Source organism: Anabrus simplex, chromosome 1 (assembly GCF_040414725.1).
Source record: "Anabrus simplex isolate iqAnaSimp1 chromosome 1, ASM4041472v1, whole genome shotgun sequence".
NCBI lineage: Eukaryota > Metazoa > Arthropoda > Insecta > Orthoptera > Tettigoniidae > Anabrus > Anabrus simplex.
In genome coordinates this window covers 1028719214-1028740477 of record NC_090265.1, presented here as the reverse complement: position 1 = coordinate 1028740477, position 21264 = coordinate 1028719214, and the positions used below count along the sequence as shown (strand labels likewise).

The 21264-nt window shown below is 40.1% G+C and overlaps 1 protein-coding gene across 2 annotated transcripts in view; it reads right to left on the bottom strand.

Moving 5' to 3' along the window:
• LOC136857915 (E3 ubiquitin-protein ligase RNF144B) overlaps nt 1-21264 on the bottom strand; it is a 295359-nt gene that overhangs the window by 148930 nt on the left and 125165 nt on the right. For both annotated transcript variants that reach the window (XM_068225335.1, XM_067136979.2), the window contains exon 2: nt 8027-8099. The gene's annotated coding sequence lies outside the window, so the exon portion shown is untranslated. The remainder of the gene's footprint in view (nt 1-8026; nt 8100-21264) is intronic.

The window sequence follows — 21264 nt, the reverse complement described above, 5'->3', positions numbered from 1 at the left end:
ACTGGTACGTAACACACTGGATCATCATAGCATTCAGGCTATTCAATCCCTACTCTGAGGCACTGATTGGAATGAACAATGTGCATATTTAGCGGAATAATGGCAGATGAGTGTTCATGGCAATCTGCGGCCTGGTCATCCCAGCTCTGGAACTTTGGACTATTAGATTGGCACCGCAATCTAACCGCAGCACTGTTCGTTAAAAGTGATAAAACGTGCGGCTTTCCATTTGATCGAATATTTTATATGATAGCATTGCTTTTAATCGCTACATTCATACTTACGTTTTTGTAATGACCTATGTTGATTTCAGTTAGGAAAACCACAAAGTCAGTCTTTCTGAGAATCCCGTAGCGAAGCACGGCTACATCAGCTAGTCAAAAATAAGATTGTATGCAGATGATATAATTGTTTATAGGGAAATAAATAACATTGAGGATTGTTCAGAATTACAAAGGGACCCTGAGAGTATCCAACAATGGGTTGAAAAAAATAATATGAAAGTTAATGGAGGCAAATCAACTGTTACAACATTCACAAACAGGAGTTTTAAAACTGAATTTGAATATACTTTGGATGAGTTAGTTATCCCAAAAGATGGCAAGTGCAAATACTTAGGTGTGAGATTTGAAAGTAATTTGCACTGGAAGGGTCATGGGGATGACATTGTTGGGAAAGCATACAGATCGTTACATGTCATAATGAGGCTATTTAAAGGATGCAACAAAGAATTAAAAGAAAACAATTACTTAAGTATGGTTCATCCATTATTGGAATATGCAAACCGTGTTTGGGATCCTCACCAAGAATACCTAATAAAAGAAATAGATAGTGTGCAGAGGAAAGCAGCAAGATTTGTAACAGGGGATTTCAGGAGAAAGAGTAGTGTATCAGAAATGTTAAAGGAACTTGGGTGGGAAACTTTAAGTAAGAGAAGGGAGAAAACTAGACTTATAGGATTATATAGAGCCTATACAGGAGAAGAAGCATGGGGAGAAATCCGTGAGAGGCTTCAGTTGGAAAATAATAATAATATCGGCAGAATTGACCACAAGTATAAAATTAGAAAGAATTTTAGCAGAAGCGATTGGGGTAAATTTTCATTCATTGGGAAGGGCGTGAAGGAGTGGAACAGTTTACCAGGGGTAGTGTTTGATCCTTTTCCAAAATCTGTACAGATATTCAAGAAGAGAATAAACGGCAACAGGGAAAATAAATGAAATCTTAGAGGGCATTCGACCAGTGCAGGCTATTGTAAATAAAAAATGTGTGTGAAAAAAATTAATTTCATCCCCTGATCCATGAAGTTTGGACAGCCAAAGTAGGGGACTGCCTGTAGGGGTGAAGTACAGTGGGGACTTCGAGGGACCTGGGACCGCTAGGGTAGGTGTGAAGGCCCTTCAGGAACTCTGAAAAGTGGTGGCAAAAGGGGCTCTGGTTAAGACGCAGCAGGTCGTTATGCTACTTAGGTTCCAAAATGGGTAAAAAAAATGCAATGTATTTTTTTTATCTTATACCAGTTGCATAGTTTTATTTGAAGTAATTCCATATACTGTATATGAGTTGACTATGTTTGTAAGTATAGGAGATATTATAAGTAGAATTTTGTAAACAATATAAATTTATTAAGGATGATCTGTTTGTTTAATAGAAAAAAATTGTTAGCGTAAATTGTATATTATTGTATTCTAGAAAAAGTTTCTTCTTCTCTTGTTAATTTAAAATTTAGTGCTTCACAATAATGTATTTTAGTGTACCATTTGCCACCGAGGTAGACACCTCATTTGCAAATAAAGAGATTTTGATGTGATGTGATTTGATTTGATTTGATTTGATTTGATTTGATTTGATTTGATTTGAATTGATTTGAATTGAATAAGGAATGGCATTGCTCATACCTCGCTTCCTTTCATTTTGTCAAAACCATGAGTGAGACTGAGATTTTGAAAAGTGAAAGTAACAAGCTTGATGTCGCGCACACCAGGAGAGACAGTACAGTTTGCACATACTATCTGGATCTGGACCTTAGTAGCTTAATTTTCCAAAATGTTGAAATTTCCAGACAGATGTAAATTAATTAAAAATTATTTCATTTGCCTACATCAAAATCCGGACTCTAGTTGTAAGCACAGCAGACGACGAGGCCTGAATAAACGTTTGACGAACGGATAAGTTCTCTATGTTATTGCTATTAGGTCATCAGTCCAGACTACTTAACAGCAATGTTAACACTTGACATTCGTTGAAAAAGCTGGACACCAGGATCACCATATCCTGCAATCGCTACGCTGAGATTCTGAGAATGCAATATTATTTTTAAAAAAGAACGCACACAAATACGAGTACCTCATATTCCAAAAATAAACGAAATACTGTTGTCATGGGCACAAATTAGTCTACTTCGAACTGCAAGTTCATAAAGCAAGAAGAACCATTGTAGGTCTATAGGCCTAACTGCATACAGGAAAGGAATATTTTACATTCGCCCATTTTTCCATTCTCTTCATAACTTCTTTCTTTCTTTCTTTCTTTCTTTCTTTCTTTTTCTTTCTTTCTTTGTCTCGGCGAGACGATGAGGCATTTTAAGAAGCTAGAACTCGACCTAGTTCTGCAGGTGTATCTAAGTTTAACAGAGACGAGTGACAGTGAGTGATGGTAACAAACTCGACAAGAAGTCGAAAGTGATCGAGAGTATCAATCATACCGTCGATGTGAATAGTAATGTAAACAATATTCCTATGCACATCACAGCTGAGTAATGGCACTACAATTTCAAAGTCGTACAGGATTTCCGTATAGAGCGTGAGACATGTCAATCTATTAAGTAAGAAGGTCTTACCATAAGCAATACGCTCATTAGCAATTTAACAGGATGTTTAACACAAACAGTCCAAGGCCTCGCTTGCTATGTGTCAGAACAACGGAAAAGTAACTTCAATATAGATGACATGATTTCCATTACTCTATTCTACTAAAACATATTATGGACTATGCCACAGTTATAAAATCCGTGGAAGGGCAAATCCCAAGGAAAAGAATCTCTCGAGTGGGGCAGGCTGAATAGCCGATAATACCAAGTTACTATTGTAATCTGTTTTGGAAAAGATCCCTTAACTCGCCAGTATATTTACAGCTACAGGTTCCTTGTATTTAAATAGCTTTAAACGCTGATTAATGGAACCAGGATTCGACCCCGCAAAAATTGTCACGAGAGTCGAGGACGTAATAAGCTGCGTCACACAGACGGCTTGAAATTATTTATATGGACCCAGACGATGGCCTGTATCTTACAAGAAGCAAAAATATGGCAAACAAATGCAGTAGAGAGGCATTAAACTCTACCTAACCAGATAAGGAAGATAATTTTGTACTTCATTATTCAATATTTAATTTGTTTAGAAGTAAGAACATTAGGATAGTTACTTAGGCCCTACTGGAATACTGAAGTGTGATGAAAGTAAACAAATAAAGCAAATAAATAATTATAAATAAGAAGAGGAAGAAGAAGAATTTAGTACGATCTTGGTTGCAGAATGCGAAAATCAGGAATTTTGACTGAGTAAAAAGCAGAGAGGCAGAAAAAGGTGACTGTAGGGCGGACAGCTAACACAGCTAACAAGCTTTTAGGTGCCAACATGTATACTAGGCATAAATGACGAATTATAGATTATCTCCTCTTCAGTCAGTGAGCGTTGACAACCAAACTGCTTCCACCTAATTGAACCAGGTTTCTTTTATGTCTAAACAACCTTCCTGAGCCAACTTACGTTCTCTTCCGGGCCCGACGATAATAGGAACCAGGTTTTTTTAATGTCTAAACAACCTTCCTGAGCCAACTTATGTTCTCTTCCGGGCTCGACGATAATAGGCCTAAGTTTCCTTGGCATCTTTAACCTTTAGTCATTCCTCAAAGGAATTCTTCCATTTAGTGGTGTTTAGAAAGGCTGACAATTCCTCTGTTCCTTTCATTTAAAACAACAATCACCATCATCTCTGATATCTGCAACATAAGCTCAATCATTTACAGATATCCATGATAGAGTAACTCTTCGTCTAATGTAACAGTAGTGATCCAGAAGTGCTTGAACACGCTAGTTCAAGAGTTTCGCCTATTTTACCAAGACCAGCGACAGTGAACTCTCAGATAAGTCAGGTCCTGAGAGTCTACAATCTGAATATCCATATTGTCGAGACTGTCCGGCCTTTGGTCCAAGGGGTTACGCGTTCGATTCCTGGCAGGGTCAGAGATGCATTGGTTATTTCCTCTGGCTAGGGGACACCGTGTGTAGCATCTTCAATATTAGGTTTCATTTGAGGTAGGGCCCCATAATCACAGACGCGCAGGTCACCCATGGACGTGAACTAGAAAGACCTACACCAGGCCTCCCCGGAGGTCATACGTCATTACTGTTCTACTGTTGAGACTAAACATTCACTAAAAAATTCTACAAAGTTATGATGTAATTAATAATTCTAGTCCATCGCAACATAGCAAAACAGAACGCTTTATATTATATTCATGAAAGAGCGATGAGGCAAAGCAACTTGCTGCTGATGCAGTGTATCATGAAAGAGACAGGTATGCTAATGAAATTAATTCTTAACCATGTCACACAAAGAATATTAAGAACCTTGGAAAGCCACGATGACTTCTAGCCAGATCACCTGCAGGTACTGAAAAGACGGAACTGATGTGGAAGACCACGGGAAACCACTTTTAAGGTGGCCGAGAGTACGATTTTAACCCACTTCACCAACTATTTATGATATTTCAGGCCGAACATATTCCGTTCCTGTGTTTCAGATCTCTCTTACAACTACCTACTACCACCTACCTAGCGAGATGGCTATGCGGTAACTTGCATTTCGTCGTTGATAAATGTAAGGGACGGTCGGCACCGTACTTCACAGCTCAGATTCTTTAACATGTACGTAAAATCTTTGAGATAACCAGTGTTATTGAAGTACAGTACACGCATTTTGCAATAAACATAAAATATGACTGGGAAGAACGTTATTCCTGTACTTGAAATAATGAAGTGAACAGCAATCAAAGACTCGAACTAATGTTTCCCAAAAAGGGGAAGGATAAATGCCAAACGTGATCTTCATTTTTAATTTATCTATCTGACCCAAGATATTTGGGTTCGCCGACTGACACAGAATAGCACACAATCAAGTTTTTCTAAAAAAAAAAAATGAAAATTAAAGAGAACAATATTATTAAACTGAATCAATGTACACAAACATGCAGGCCGCAGAACGAAGAGGCTACCGCCACACAGATGGTGACACACTACGGAGACAGAACATTTAACAATGTAGGTCACGATTTCATCTTGGGAGTTCGTTAAAATACATTAATCTCTAAGTCAGTACGGAAATTTCCCTTCTGAGGCAGTCGGTAGACTACTGACCTTCAAGCTACGTCACTTATCGGGTATGTTTACGCTAACTGCCACAATAACAACATTTTCCTACTTACTTATTTCGCTATTCTAAGTGCTGGAAGTTTTAAGGCATTTTTTCAGAAATGGAAACCCATCGAGAATATGTTGCACGTTAGTATTACATTTATGATGATGACTGCATTTATAACGACGCATTTAGTCTACATTAATAAAATGACATTTCTGCCGATCAATAGGTCAAAGAATGTTCAAGCACTCACTTGAAATATACGAAGAAAGTTCTACGAAAAGTTATCCGTAAGATTTTCGAAATTAAATCAGTCGCTACAGAATAGAGAAAATATACTGTATTTGACTCAGTCGTAAGTGTGGCTCTAATAAAGCAAGAAGGTGAGCAGACTTAATTTAAATGAGTAAGTTCTATCGTAAAGCACATACAGGGTATATCCATAATACTGTTACTACTACATTACCAACGTAAGGTATCTATTTGCAGTACTTTCTGATCGTTCTTCACGTTGGAAAATTCCACATTTCGTGTTGTTTTATAATGAGGCTGTTATGAAATGCTGCACGCTATTTCTAGCGGTAGCTGGTGTACCTATCATTTCCCGCTCAATAATTAATCGCAAGGACTTAGTACCATAACGAAAATAGTAAAATTCGAGCTTATAGACTAGTCATTGTTTTAAATCTTCGATACAATGAATGTGCAAAATACAAGAAAACCGGTTCTGCTCCATAATAACACGAGCAAGAGAAGAAATGCTATAATTTTGGGTGATAATTCCTTTATTATAGCACTGCATTCAACCGAGAGTTGGCTACACGAATTGAGTTGTCTAAGTTTGCTTTCGAGAAATGATGGGTTCGAACCCCACAATCAGCAGCCATAAGATGGCTCTCTGTGATTTACCATTTTCAAATTAGGTAAATACCGAGGCTGAGGCCGCTACCTTCTAACCCCAAGACCTTCCCTACCCCAGCGACGTCGAAACCTCAATCAGTGAAACGTTAAAAAATGTCAATTATCACTGTACAAATAAAGGTGATCAAAAGAAACTATTTACAAGCTAGAAATCACAGTGACTTCGAAGCTAACTTTCTACCAATAGCGCTATGGTTCAGCCGACACACATTAATATCTTTGGTTATGAGAAAACTGGCTTGCTGTGGGTTCTTTTGTCTGGGACATTCGCCTACTATATTCAAAGGAGCGGGATCAAATCTCGGCATGTCGGATGTACCAACACAGAGATCTGTTGGAATTCGCACGTTTGTAGTCCATACACTATGTAAAATTGTAAGTCCCGGGACATGGTCACGAGAATAAATAGCGCTTTTTTCAAAATGCGTGAATCTTGAAATTACCCTTCTCTCAAATGAAGGGCGAGAGATCCTGCGACCGAGGCTTACACGCAATGAATTGAATTGAAAATACATTAAAACTCACTGTGATTAAAAACAATGTATTTGTGGCATTTCACAACAATAATAATAATAATAATAATAATAATAATAATAATAATAATAATAATAATAATAACGAATCTATCAGGAAGTATCCTTACCCGTACCAACGTTCAAAAATTACAAATCAGGATATTTTTACAACGTATAATGACGTAGGCCTATTACGATGCACCATTTAAATAGCTTGTATCAACTCACGAATATTTAACACATCGTAATAATGTTTTCTGTCATCTATAAATACTAACACACTGCGCATATCTGAGTTTTAGAATACAAGATTCCTAATCCTTCAATTTGCTAAATGCTATGTGGCTGGTGCTGATAGCTGTTCAATACGGAATCTGACTTGAGCCTTCTTCAAAAACGGTAACCTAAACTGCTGCACAAAACACTTGCCTTGCTGAACAGATTTCGAGGTTGAAAGATTTTCAAAGCCCTTTTCAGAAAGTGTTAGTGGTATCTGAATTAATTGTGTTCTTCTCTTTGTAAATGTGATAAAAATCGATCGTCTCACAGTCAGCATTGTTATATGGAATAGATAGAAGGGCAAACATCACCTAATAGAATTGGTCACATTTAAGAACACCATCAGCTGACTGCATATGCCCTACCGTCCACCTCCGTCTTGAGGGGGCCCGAGTTTGATTACCGGTACTGCCAGGAACGTATGATTAGCAGGGGGATTGGTATGTGGTTAAATAGGTACATTCAACTCATTTCCATTGGGGGTGTGCCTGAAAAGAGCTGCATCACCTCCGGATGAGTACACCAATTTACAGCTTATGCCTGCCCTACCAATACCCACTGAAAATCAATTTAATCTCTCCGGCTATTGTCAGAACAAGGAGAAGCGCACAATTGTTTAAACAATGCAAGATTGTTCTCAAAACTGCGAGACCGGTCTAAGCGATCAAAGAGTGCGAGAAAGGATAAAAATCGGGAGAGTCCAGCTTAAATTGCGTGGGCAAGCATGTCTGTGTATATTATAAACATTTTGAAACAAAACTTTGTGATCGGAAAGCTCTGCGAATAAAGCAAATTAGAAAAAAACTGAGAATACAAAATGGACGGTGTAATATACCGAAATATTTGAACTTAGTGGCCAAAATATCACATAATAGTGCAAGAATGTCACTTACCATTTTGAACAAGTGAAGAAACGAGGAGAAAAACGTTCACGTACACACAAGACACTCCAGCACAAGGCTGATCCTGAAACAACGAAAATGAACAAATGTTAATACTATCAATATAAGGAATATCGGAACAGGTTGGCAACAAATTCTGCATAAATGTATAATATCTAGGACAACACTCGTGTAGTGCAGAACAATGCATCTGTCCTCATCGTGCTGCAGATCTATTACTTTTATTTAACATCTGACCTGCGAATCGTACAGACGAACTCAGAAGCCAATTCAATAATGAATATACAGCAGCGATAACTCATGTCCGAGGATAATCCCTTCTAATGCACACAAGTAAAATGCGAGACTGGAAGTCAGGTCTACCTTGCACAATTTAAACTCCCCATTCCCCCTCTCCAATTCATAACAGTAATCATCAGTCCTTAAAGATGGGAAGTTCCTAGCCCTCGGGTGCTCTAAGAGCTCATACTGAGGAAAAACAACATATAATCCAAAATACATATGTTGAAAATGGCTGGTAGGAAGTGAATGCATACCAACTGCGAGGAACACAAAGAAAATAAAATTAATCAGACATCTGAACTACAGCACAATCGATTCGAACAGAGCAATTAATAATCTGCACGGAAATAATTCCAGTAATTAGGATGATTTACAATACTACTACTACTACTAATAATAATAATAATAATGTACCTAGTTCATCTTTTCACTAACTACTTTTACGTTTCAGGAATCACCGAGGTGCTGGAATTTTGTCCCGCAGGAACTCTTTTACGTGCCAGTAAATCTACCAACATGAGGCTGGTGTACTTCAGTTCGTATGAATCCATAGTTTGTTTCATGCTCAAAACCGTCTACACGGTCATTACCAGCATTTAGCGTGCTGTGTCCCCGTACCCACTTCTTCGGGCTGTTTGTGAATAGGCTTATCTCTCCGACTTGTCCACGTTATCGTAGCTCACATAGCGTCGGGCACTTCTCTCTTGCAGGCATGTTTACTTTGTATTCATTTTTCATACCAGTGGTACATTGCCTTCCTACTCGGTGCCTCTTTACCATACTTAAACCGCCGTAGGACACTCGATTTCATGACATTTTAACACGCTAAAAATAAATGAAAAGGTTGCTATCGCTGCAACTTGCGCTATTAGTAGGCGAATTATGGAAGTGTGTGCTTTGGCAGTAAATGCAGTGCAAATACGAGGGACCTCAAAATGGTATGCATAGGAGAGTAACATTACTTACAGTCTGCCTTCAGTGAGATTTTAAGAAGTGTTAGCACTCTATTTAAATACACTTTATTTTTATTATTGTTAGTGATTTAACGTCGCACTAACCCAGATAGTTTTCGACGACAGTGAGGTACGAGAGTTAGGGCATAAAACGTGGCAACTATTTTTTTCCTCACATTTGCACGGTGCTACCATATAATAAGCGTACACGTCTTGGGAAGCATGACACTCATAGTACAGGGACACTGCACGATATGGCGGTGCGTTGGACAGGTACCACGCGCACGGCGATGGGACTTCAGTAGCGAGTCAGAATCCAGCAGAATAACACAATACGATGAAATTGACACGCAGACAGCTTAAACGGCGTCAAATCAAAATGTCTGTAACGATAGCCGAGACCGTAATGATATAAAAAATGTTATGTAGCAGTCAACAGAATGCGAGGTCATCCTGTAAACTGAATCTTACCAAACCATGTTCCTGAAATGCAATGTACTGTATAAGCATGAATAACCGTCAGGTTGCGCTGAAATATTCATGCAAAATAAGGTAATCTCATCGAAGCACACAATGCAAGTCTCCAAGATCCATATACTGCCTTCGGGGTCTTAAACAAGCAACCTGATAGTGATAAATTCAGTAAGTTTCAAACTTTCGTTTTAGTACAAAACGACGATTGTGCTAAATATTACAATTTTTAGTTCAGCTGTGATATAGTATTCAGTTCAAATCCGGATCAATATTTATGAACAGCTATAGTGTGTTAGGCGAGTACAGGGACTCTTACCAGTCTTAAGTTTACGGCAGGTTAGGGGTTGAGAATGAATGCCTTTCAATACACTTTTGCTGCTCCAGGAAGTGTAACAAAAACCTGCCCTACCTGTCTTGGGTCCTAGGCTTTCTCTAATCCATCCTAGCAAAACTACAGTGTGCTGAACTATATGGCAACACTCGGCCGTATTTATGTTTACCAAATGTTGAAATTGCGCATTTTTTCCCTCCTCATCCCGAATGTTACAAAAGTTTCAAAATGAAGGTGGTGGGAAGAGGAAGAAACTGGGTAATTCACAACAATGTAATAGCCTCAGAAGGATAAATCTATTCAGTAGTCGAATTTTGATCAATGGTACACCGCTTAGTGCTGAGGATCAATTATGAGCTTTGAGAAGTGTCCCAAAAAATACAGCAACTTGCTTTACGACACAGATAGGTTTTATGGCGACGATGGGATAGGAAAGGCTTAAGAATGGAAAGAAAGCGGTCGTGGACTTAATTGAGGTACAGCCCAAGCATTTGCCTGGTGTGAAAATGGGAAACCACGGAAAACCATCTTCAGGGCTGTCGATAGTGGGGTTCGAACGCACTATCCCCCGGATGCAAGCTCACAGCTGCGCGGCCCCAACTGCACGGCCAACTCGCCCGGTCCCAAAAAATAAGAAAACAGGATATTTTCGTCAGGATTATCTTTCAAGGCATTGAAGAACACAGCGAGTAACAGTCCGCACAGCACGGGCTGAGAACAAGGTCACCACCGCTCCCGACTTGCGTCACTGTGTATACACAAGCGCGCCAGACGACCAACTACAAAAGTAAGGCTTTATTTATTCTATTCACAAACAACTGAAACTTCCAAGAGCCTCTCTTTTAACTCCGACGACGAGAGAAAGGAGAAACAATCCCACTTGTCATTCAGCAGCACAGCCGAGAGTTGCTTTTCAACTGAACTTTCTTTCCAGCCTGCTTATAGCCGAGTTTATCCACAGCACAGATAAGCAAAACATATAGCCTAGGTAGTATGATTTCGTCACTGACATAATACTAATCTGAAACTGGAATAGGTCAGATATCTAAATCGACCATTGAAAAAGTATTCCCTCTCTGACTCAGATTAGTCACCTCTTTGTCTATAACTGCAATGAGAAAGTGACAGCTGTTGGTTCTTGAACAACTATTTCGAATTATTTTTACATTTTCTTAAGTAGGCTATATCATATGAAGTCTGTTGTTCAGCACTCGAGATAGTACATTCTATTTTATTTACAATGTATATCTTAGATTTAGTGGTTCATGTTTGTGGGTTACTGTAGTCACGTCCTAGGTCGTGAACCATGGGCAACGGCTGAGTGGCCTAGTAAGTGGTCCTGAGAGTCGGGATACCAGTTGCTATGGAATGGGAGTGGGCATCTCGGACATATTCTGAGTTCTGGCCCTCCTTGTGCTCAGGCGGCTAGGACTATACAATCCACCGGTGGTCCATAACCCGTTAGAGGAGAGATCCTCACATGGACTATGTGCAAGTAGGGCAGCATCCTGCTTCATGAATCGACCGAGCTCAGAACATTTTAAGCAAGCCTCGGACCTATGGGAGTAACGGAGCCCCACTCCCATTTGACAGGCGAGGGACTCCTTGGAAACTACTTGGCAAACGAAATGGAATTCGATGGGGAGCTATCAATATTAATGGGGCTTATGGAAGAAAGAAAGTAGAACTGGCTGAGTCAGCAAAGAGGATGAATCTGGATGTGCTAGGAGTAAGTGATATTCGGGTAAGGGGAGATAACGAGGAAGAGATAGGAGATTATAAAGTGTACTTGACGGGTGTTAGAAAGGGAAGGGCAGAGTCTGGGGTAGGGCTCTTTATCAGGAATACCATTGCACGGAACATAGTTTCTGTTAGGCACGTAAATGAGCGAATGATGTGGGTAGATTTGTCAGTTGGAGGAATTAGGACTAGAATTGTCTCCGTGTATTCACTATGTGAGGGTGCAGATGAGGATGAAGTTGACAAGTTTTATGAAGCATTGAGTGACATCGTAGTCAGGGTAAACAGCAAGGATAGAATAGTGTTAATGGGCGATTTCAATGCGAGAGTTGGGAATAGAACTGAAGGATACGAAAGGGTGATTGGTAAATGTGGGGAAGATATGGAAGCTAATGGGAATGGGAAGCGTTTGCTGGACTTCTGTGCTAATATGGGTTTAGCTGTTACGAATACATTCTTCAAGCATAAGGCTATTCACCGCTACACGTGGGAGGCTAGGGGTACCAGATCCATAATAGATCTTAACAGACTTTGAATTCAGGAAATCTGTTAGGAATGTACGAGTTTTACGGGGATTTTTCGATGATACAGACCACTATCGGATCTGTAGTGAACTAAGTATCTCTAGGCCTAGGGTAGAGAAAGTGAAATCTGTCTGCAAACGAACAAGGGTAGAAAATCTCCAGGACGAGGAAATTAGACTGAAGTACATGGATATGATTAGTGAGAAGTGTCGAACAGTAGACATTAAGCAGGTTCAGGATATAGAAAGTGAATGGGTGGCATACAGGGATGCTGTAGTAGAAACAGTCAGGGAATGCCTTGGAATAACTGTGTGTAAAGATGGGAAAAGGCGAACATCTTGGTGGAATGATGAAGTGAGAGCAGCTTGTAAACGTAAAAAGAAGGCTTATAAGAAATGGCTCCAAACAAGGGCCGAGGCAGATAGGGAGTTGTATGTAGATGAAAGAAACAGAGCGAAACAAATAATTGTTGAATCCAAAAATAAGTCATGGGAAGATTTTGGTAACAACCTGGAAAGGCTAGGTCAAGCAGCAGGGAAACCTTTCTGGACAGTAATAAAGAATCTTAGGAAGGGAGGGAAAAAGGAAATGAACAGTGTTTTGAGTAATTCAGGTGAACTCATAATAGATCCCAGGGAATCACTGAAGAGGTGGAGGGAATATTTTGAACATCTTCTCAATGTAAAAGGAAATCATCCTGGTGGTGTTGTGAACAGCGAAGCTCAAGGGGAGGAGGAAAATGATGTTGGTGAAATTATGCTTGAGGAAGTGGAAAGGATGGTAAATAAACTCCATTGTCATAAGGCAGCAGGAATAGATGAAATTAGACCTGAAATGGTGAAGTATAGTGGGAAGGCAGGGATGAAATGGCTTCATAGAGTAGTAAAATTAGCGTGGAGTGTTGGTAAGGTACCTTCAGATTGGGCAAAAGCAGTAATTGCCCCTATCTATAAGCAAGGGAACAGGAAGGATTGCAACAACTATCGAGGAATCTCACTGATTAGTATACCAGGCAAAGGATTAGTATACCAGGCAAAGTATTCACCGGCATCTTGGAAGGGAGGGTGCGATCAGTCGTTGAAAGGAAGTTGGATGAAAACCAGTGTGGTTTCAGACCACAGAGAGGCTGTCAGGATCAGATTTTCAGTATGCGCCAGGTAATTGAAAAATGCTACGAGAGGAATAGGCAGTTGTGTTTATGTTTCGTAGATCTAGAGAAAGCATATGACAGGGTACCGAGGGAAAAGATGTTCGCCATACTGGGGGACTATGGAATTAAAGGCAGATTATTAAAAGCAATCAAAGGCATTTATGTTGACAATTGGGCTTCAGTGAGAATTGATGGCAGAATGAGTTCTTGGTTCAGGGTACTTACAGGGGTTAGACAAGGCTGTAATCTTTCACCTTTGCTGTTTGTAGTTTACAGGGATCATCTGCTGAAAGGTATAAAATGGCAGGGAGGGATTCAATTAGGTGGAAATGTAGTAAGCAGTCTGGCCTATGCTGACGACTTGGTCTTAATGGCAGATTGTGCCGAAAGCCAACAGTCTAATAACATGGAACTTGAAAATAGGTGCAATGAGTATGGTATGAAAATTAGCCTCTCGAAGACTAAATTGATGTCAGTAGGTAAGAAATTCAACAGAATTGAATGTCAGATTGGTGATACAAAGCTAGAACAGGTCGATAATTTCAAGTATTTAGGTTGTGTGTTCTCCCAGGATGGTAATATAGTAAGTGAGATTGAATCAAGATGCCGTAAAGCTAATGCAGTGAGCTCGCAGCTGCGATCGACTGTATTCTGTAAGAAGGAAGTCAGCTCCCAGACGAAACTATCTTTACATAGGTCTGTTTTCAGACCAACTTTGCTTTACGGGAGCGAAAGCTGGGTGGACTCAGGATATCTTATTCATAAGTTAGAAGTAACAGACATGAAAGTAGCAAGAATGATTGCTGGTACAAACAGGTGGGAACAATGGCAGGAGGGTACTCGGAATGAGGAGATAAAGGCTAATTTAGGAATGAACTCGATGGATGAAGCTGTACGCATAAACCGGCTTCGGTGGTGGGGTCATGTGAGGCGAATGGAGGAGGATAGGTTACCTAGGAGAATAATGGACTCTGCTATGGAGGGTAAGAGAAGTACAGGTAGACCAAGACGACGATGGTTAGACTCTGTTTCTAACGATTTAAAGATAAGAGGTATAGAACTAAATGAGGCCACAACACTAGTTGCAAATCGAGAATTGTGGCGACGTTTAGTAAATTCACAGAGGCTTGCAGACTGAACGCTGAAAGGCATAACAGTCTATAATGATAATGTATGTATGTATGTATCTTAGATTTAAATTTTTATGGCTTGAAGACTCCAAAATTGGTTCAAAATTAATGTTTTTATACTGTGGTAGTCTTCAACTAGGGTCTTAGGAGACTCCGAGGTGTCGGAATTTTGCCTCTCAGTTATTTTACGCGTTGGTAGATTTGCCGTATTTGAGAACATACTATACCACCGGACTGAGCCAGGATCGAACCTGCCAAGATGGGCTCAGAAGCCAGCGCTCTATCGTCTGAGTTACTCAGCTCGGTAATATTATTGTTGTTTTATAGCTTTGCCTGTTGAGCTGCCATCTAATTAAGAACATTATATTACTTTTTAAACATATTTTCGGCATATACGTACTTGACACGATCTAATAGTGGAACTGTGAAGATCCAGTAAACCTTCGAGGGGAGAACTCAACAGATGCAATATATGTTTTTAAGAGATAACAAAATAACTGAAAATCACTATCACGTTAGAGTTAGCGGCGCGATGTCTTAATCAAACGTCAGATACCCTGAAACAATTATATAAAAATATTGGTCCAAAATAAGCAAATAGGGCTATGCAATAAATAAAACTAAAAGTAATTAGTGTTATTCACTAGATAAAATTACAACCAATTACGGTAATTGTATTCTATTCCCTGTAACAAATCCTAAAAGCAATTGATTCCAAGTAAAAGGGGACAAAGTTGTTCTCAAAAGAACTCCAGCTAAGCCTTGAAGAAATGACATGTTCTCCTCTTTCGACGATCGTCCATGAGTGAAACAGTAAACCGAAAAACTATTGGGTTCTTCTTATGAGGGTTTAAGTACTAGTATAAGCTGAAGTTTATTTTGTTTAATAATATAGGAGCACTACTAATGAAATGCATTATATAGCGCTATCAAATTTCAGCAGGCAGTTCAAAATAAAGAGCCAAGTCATAATTAAGAGATGTGCTACAAAAGTGTTTTCCATCCGGAAATGTGCTCAACACAAATACGAATTGCTGTATCAGTACTTAAGATATGTGTAAGTAAATATAAGTTATTTATTCAGATAGATGTGTTTACCACGATTTAATTAACAATGTGGGCATTTAGTTGTTAATGATAAGAAGATAATGGTACATAGTTTCGAAAGTAGCTACACCCTTGTACCAAGACCATTGAGGTATCTGAAGACAATGAAGCAGAGAAAACACGCGCAAAGCATGCGTTTTGATCCTCCATAACTCCAACTGCAGGTCTACTGCTCCCCGCCTTTTGAGAAGTGATTGTGATGGTGATTATTGTTTTAAAAGAAAGTATAACTTGGCAACCATCCTCTATTGACCCTAATCAGAATGAAAATGGAAGTTCAACACTTCGAAGAATGAAGGTATTGGCAAAAGGAGAGGGTGACGAAGGGCCTCGCAAATCTAATACCGTCGGGGTCGGAAGAGTGACCAAGGGAGGTCAGATAACAAAGATTAAAGTGAGGAGTCTGGCACAAGTAAGTGAAAGCAATGGCAGACTCAGCGACGGGAAATGTGGTCACCAACCCACGATCCAAGTTGAGTCCCTTGTCCCCGTTCTCAGTCGCCTCTTATGACGGATGGGGGATTCCGTGGATGTATTCTACCGCCTCCACCCACAGGAGGTCGCCACTTGAGACACGAACATAGCAGCACAAGGATAACAAGTGGAAAGAAACATGATGGATTTAGCTCCGAAGGGAGTACGTAATAGCCTGAACTCAACTTTCACTCAAGTCAATGTACAACTTCGTCAGTACATACAAACGTAATAACAACCAAACCGACAGCGATGCTTGTGATGAAATCATTGTTAATGAATAAAGCCAAAACAAGTTTTATTATGCAAATGAAGCCAGTATAATGTAAACTACCATAATCATTCAAAATCGCCTTACGTCACTCCGTGAATGCATTCTTCTTCCCCTCCTCCTTCTTCTTCTTCTTCTTCTTCAGTATGGACACTTCGATAGTTAACAACACGATACAGTTCCCCAAAGCTTCATATTTATGCCCGTCCAGTCTTCAATATTCTTAGGGCTTTAGGCATGACCTTCGCCTCCTGCCTACACATCTGCGCCCTTCAGATTTGCCTTTCAGAATAAGCACACGGGCATTTTACAATTTATTTTTGAATGGTGGACAGCAGGTCTCTTCTGCAGTTTGCTCCCTGTAATACCTGTTCTTTAGTGGCATGTTCAACCCACGAGACTCGGAGCATTATTTCTACGCAGCCACAGTTCTAGAACTTTAGTCGTTTGATGGTAGCCTGTTTTAATGCCTAAGCTTCAGGCCCATAGAGTAGAGCACACCAAACGTACCATTTAACCACACGCTTTAAGTTTGAAATCTAAGGCGTTATCACACAATAACGTCATTTTCTTGAATGCTGATCTTGCAGTTTCTATTCGGCCTCTAATTTCCAAGTCGGGGTCAAATAATCTGCTATCCAACAATCAAGATACAAATGTATTCAGTGATGACCAAAAACCGCGAATAAATATTTGACTAAAGTGACGTTGACTTCAGTATTCCCAGAACGTAATCTACGCTCGTAATTATTGTTCTTAAGAGCTGCGATCAAGATTGTAAGCATGCATGCCTGGTTCCCTACTCTATTCTACTGGCAAAATACCGATGCCATTCTAAGACATGTGCTGACGCATCGTTCTTATACCAGATAATGAAAGTAGCCTGCTGTCCTGCTATCTGAAATGAGAAACCAGATCAATGTTGAAAACTGTATCACGAATAAGTCACGAGGGTTTCAACTGTAAAAAGTTGGGTAAGGATTGTGGTTAAAAATATTTTCGTTACATTATAAGAGCACGAGCTTTCGCTCAAAGGGTTCTCACATGACGTTGTATGTTCTTACAAACTTAATCCTTGAACTGCACAACGGGGCATCATCACAAATCCCAGACAAGTTAAATATTTGTCGCATCTTTTACCAGTCATTAATTCTATTCTCTCTTCCCTCTACGATCAATTGATACTCTTGCAGGACTCTTGTAAGGGTTTTTCAAGGCCACTGAATGCGAGCAAGTCATCGCTTTTTCAATAAAATGGGGTCCACAGAATCCGTGTATCCAACTTGTTATGAGAGGGTTAAGATTAAGTTTATGACAACTTGTCTCGTGGGCAGATTAACATCGCAATGAAAATTATAAAAATACGTATTATTCGGTTGAAAAAATGTTTCTTTTCTATTTATTTTCGTCGTACCAACACAGATAGGTCTTCTGGCGACCTGAACAGGGACAGGACAGGGATAAGATTGTGAAGGAAGCGACCGTTGCCTTTAGGTACAGCTCCAGCATTTGCCACGTGTGAAAATGGGAAGTCATGGAAAACTGTCTCAAGGGATGCCGACAGTGGTGTTAGAACCCACAATCTCCCCCAACTCGCTCGGTGAAAAAACACGATTCAGAAATACAACCATGTCTTTCTTCTTCTTTCATCATCATTTAATCCTACTTGTGTGAGGTCGCTGATACGAATATTCGCATATTCTGTCCTGAACCATTTCCTTCACAGGCCCCTGCTGTTTCACGCTTTCTTGAATGCTGTCCATCCATCGCCTTCTGGATCGTCCTCGACTCTTTTTCCTGGTGGAAGCAAATCAATCCTCTTAGTCCGCACATAATCTTGATCTCTTCTCTCAGCATGGCTTCTCTGACTCTCAGAAACTTGCACCACGTTAAGATTTCTCCTAACCACGTCATTTCTCAATTTGTCCAACCTTGTATGTCCACTCACCCACCTCAGCAATCGCATTTCTGCCACTTTCAGTTTTTCCACCCATCTCCTTGTTATCTGCCAAGTTCCTGCACTACATAGCATCGCTGGTCTCACTACGGCCTTTTGTACATTTCCCTTTCAATTTTTCTGGTATCTTCTTGTCGCACAGTACATTCGATGCATTTCTCCAGTTGAACCATTCCGACCGTATCCTGCTCTTTATTTCCTCCTCCAATCCACCATCTTGTTGGATAACTGTACCAAGATACCTGAACTAACTTTCTGTTGGGTTATCTACTCCAGCTAACGTTAACCCTGTTTTAGGTCGCCTCAGGCTCAGAAATACAAACACAAGGGAGCCAGAAATCATATGGTAGTTGATTATATAAAAAACATCAGCCTAAAATTGTTAATTTTTATTCATCGAATATATTGACAGCCATACGCTTACATTGAGTTAAATAAAAACTAAAATATTTTATATTGTAGGTACCTATCTCTTTCAGGAAGTAAAGGCAGATGATTTCTCGTGCATTGTTGTCCAAAATGAAAATGGTCCAATCTTGTGTACAAATGGCTTTACGTAGGGTTACCATCCGTCCCGGTTTAGCTCGAAAATAATTCACACTGTTTCATTCTTCGTACGTGATCTTGTGGTGTTGATGTATTTTCGTAACACGTTCACCTTTAACACCGACGAACTAAAATCTATATGATTATGTGTTGTTCCATGTGCACTACTAACAATCAAGACGGCATATACGTATTTAGTTACGCGAAAACATAATGTAATGACGCAAGTAACCCGCCACTTGGTTGTTGTTTCCTCTGTTGTTTGGCGAATGTTGTCTTTCTCTTGTGCTAGTGTTCCTACTTTCTTTACAAAATGCCGAAATGGAGTTGTAAGTTTACGAATGAGCTTCGGAAAGAATATCCGTTTTTGAAAACACAAACTTTGGGGCAGTGAAAAGAAGAGGTGGAAAAAATGTGTACCATCAGCTGAATAATGAATTTGACAGATAACTTTCGGGTATTGGTTGTGCTACCCATACAGTGCACAATTGTCTCGAAACAGCAATGGATGTTCTTCCTATAGATGTTGAAGTTCTTGCGGTGAAAATTAAACTACAGCTTGACCTGCAGGGAATTTTATGAGAAAATCAAAAGAAACATAAATGTTCTTAGGAAGGTTCATTCCAGTGAGAAATATACCTGGTTCTGTAAGAAGAGTGTCCGGCTCCATGGTTGCATGGTTAGCGTGCTTGCCTTTGGTCACAGGGGTCCCGGATTAGATTCCCGGCAGGGTCGGGAATTTTAACCATAATTGGTTAATTGCCCTGGCACGGGGACTGGGTGTATGTGCCGTCTTCATCATCATCATTTCATCCTCATTAAGACGCGCAGGTCACCTGCAGGTGTCAAATCAAAAAGACCTACACCAGGCTTCACCTGAGGCCACACGCCATTATCATCTAAGAAGAGTGAGGCTACCCCTACCAGTTAAAAACTCGAAATTGATGGTAATCACAGAAACTATTTTACGAGGTTAACACAGTGGAGTGATAACTAATGAGGAAGTTGAAAAATCTGCTATTGCCACACGTTTTATTTCTGGACCATTTTCTTGCTAGGGGCTTTACGTCGCACCGACACAGATAGGTCTTATGGCGACGATGGGATAGGAAAGGCCTAGGAGTTGGAGGGAAGCGGCCGTGGCCTTAAGGTACAGCCCCAGCATTTGCCTGGTGTGAAAATGGGGAAACCACGGAAAACCATTTTCAGGGCTGCCGATAGTGGGATTCGAACCTACTATCTCCCGGATGCAAGCTCACAGCCGCGCGCCTCTACGCGCACGGCCAACTCGCCCGGTGGACCATTTTCTAAAGCCGTCAAATTAATTAATTAAACAAGCAACTAGGCCTTCGGAATTGAGGATCTGGGAAAACGTCTACGTCAAGAAAAGTAAGTGTTTATTTAAAATTAAATATTTCAACTGACAATAATGTAATGATGGTGATGAATAAAACTTGTCCTTACGTTTAAGAATTCAAAGTGTCCCGGTTTGTGGAAAACAAAGTATGGTAACCCTAGCTTTACGTCGCACCGACACAGATAGATCTTATGGCGACGATGGGACAGAAATACTTCGATGAATAATAATAATCATAATAATAATAATAATAAGAATAATAATAATAATAATAATAATAATAATAATAATAATAATAATAATAATAAGAGCATTGTTCCACGAGAATAGTCTTGGGGACCACATAAATAAACAACTTACAGTACACAAAAATCTGGCGTAAGTACATCAAAGTCTGCCTCTTACCCGGAGGCCCCGGGTTCGATTCCAGGATATGTCAGGAATTTTTACCTGGACCTGAGGGCTGGCTCGAGGTTTACTCAGCCTACGCGATTACAATTGAGGAGCTATCTGACGCTGAGATGGCGGCCTCGGTCTACAGAGCCAAGAATAACGTCCGTGCGGATTCGTCGTACTGACCACACGACACCTCATAATCTGCAAGCCTTCGGGCTGAGCAGCGGTCGCTTGGTAGGCGAAGGCCCTTCGGGGCTGTTGTGCCATGGGATTTTGTTTAAATACATCAAAATCGAAGACTTTACAACAACAATTTTAGAGCTTCGAGTTTATAATCCCTGTTACTGTTCACTGTATTATACTTACAAAGACCCCCCTCTCTCTCTCTCTCTCTCTCTCTCTCTCTCTCTCTCTGGCCGATAGTGCTAACATTCGAATCCGCAACACAGCACTCCGGAGGCGAACGTCTGACAGGTTGCATTCGATAGCCGGCTATTCGTGTGGTTACAGACCTACTTTTGGCCAGGAACACATGGT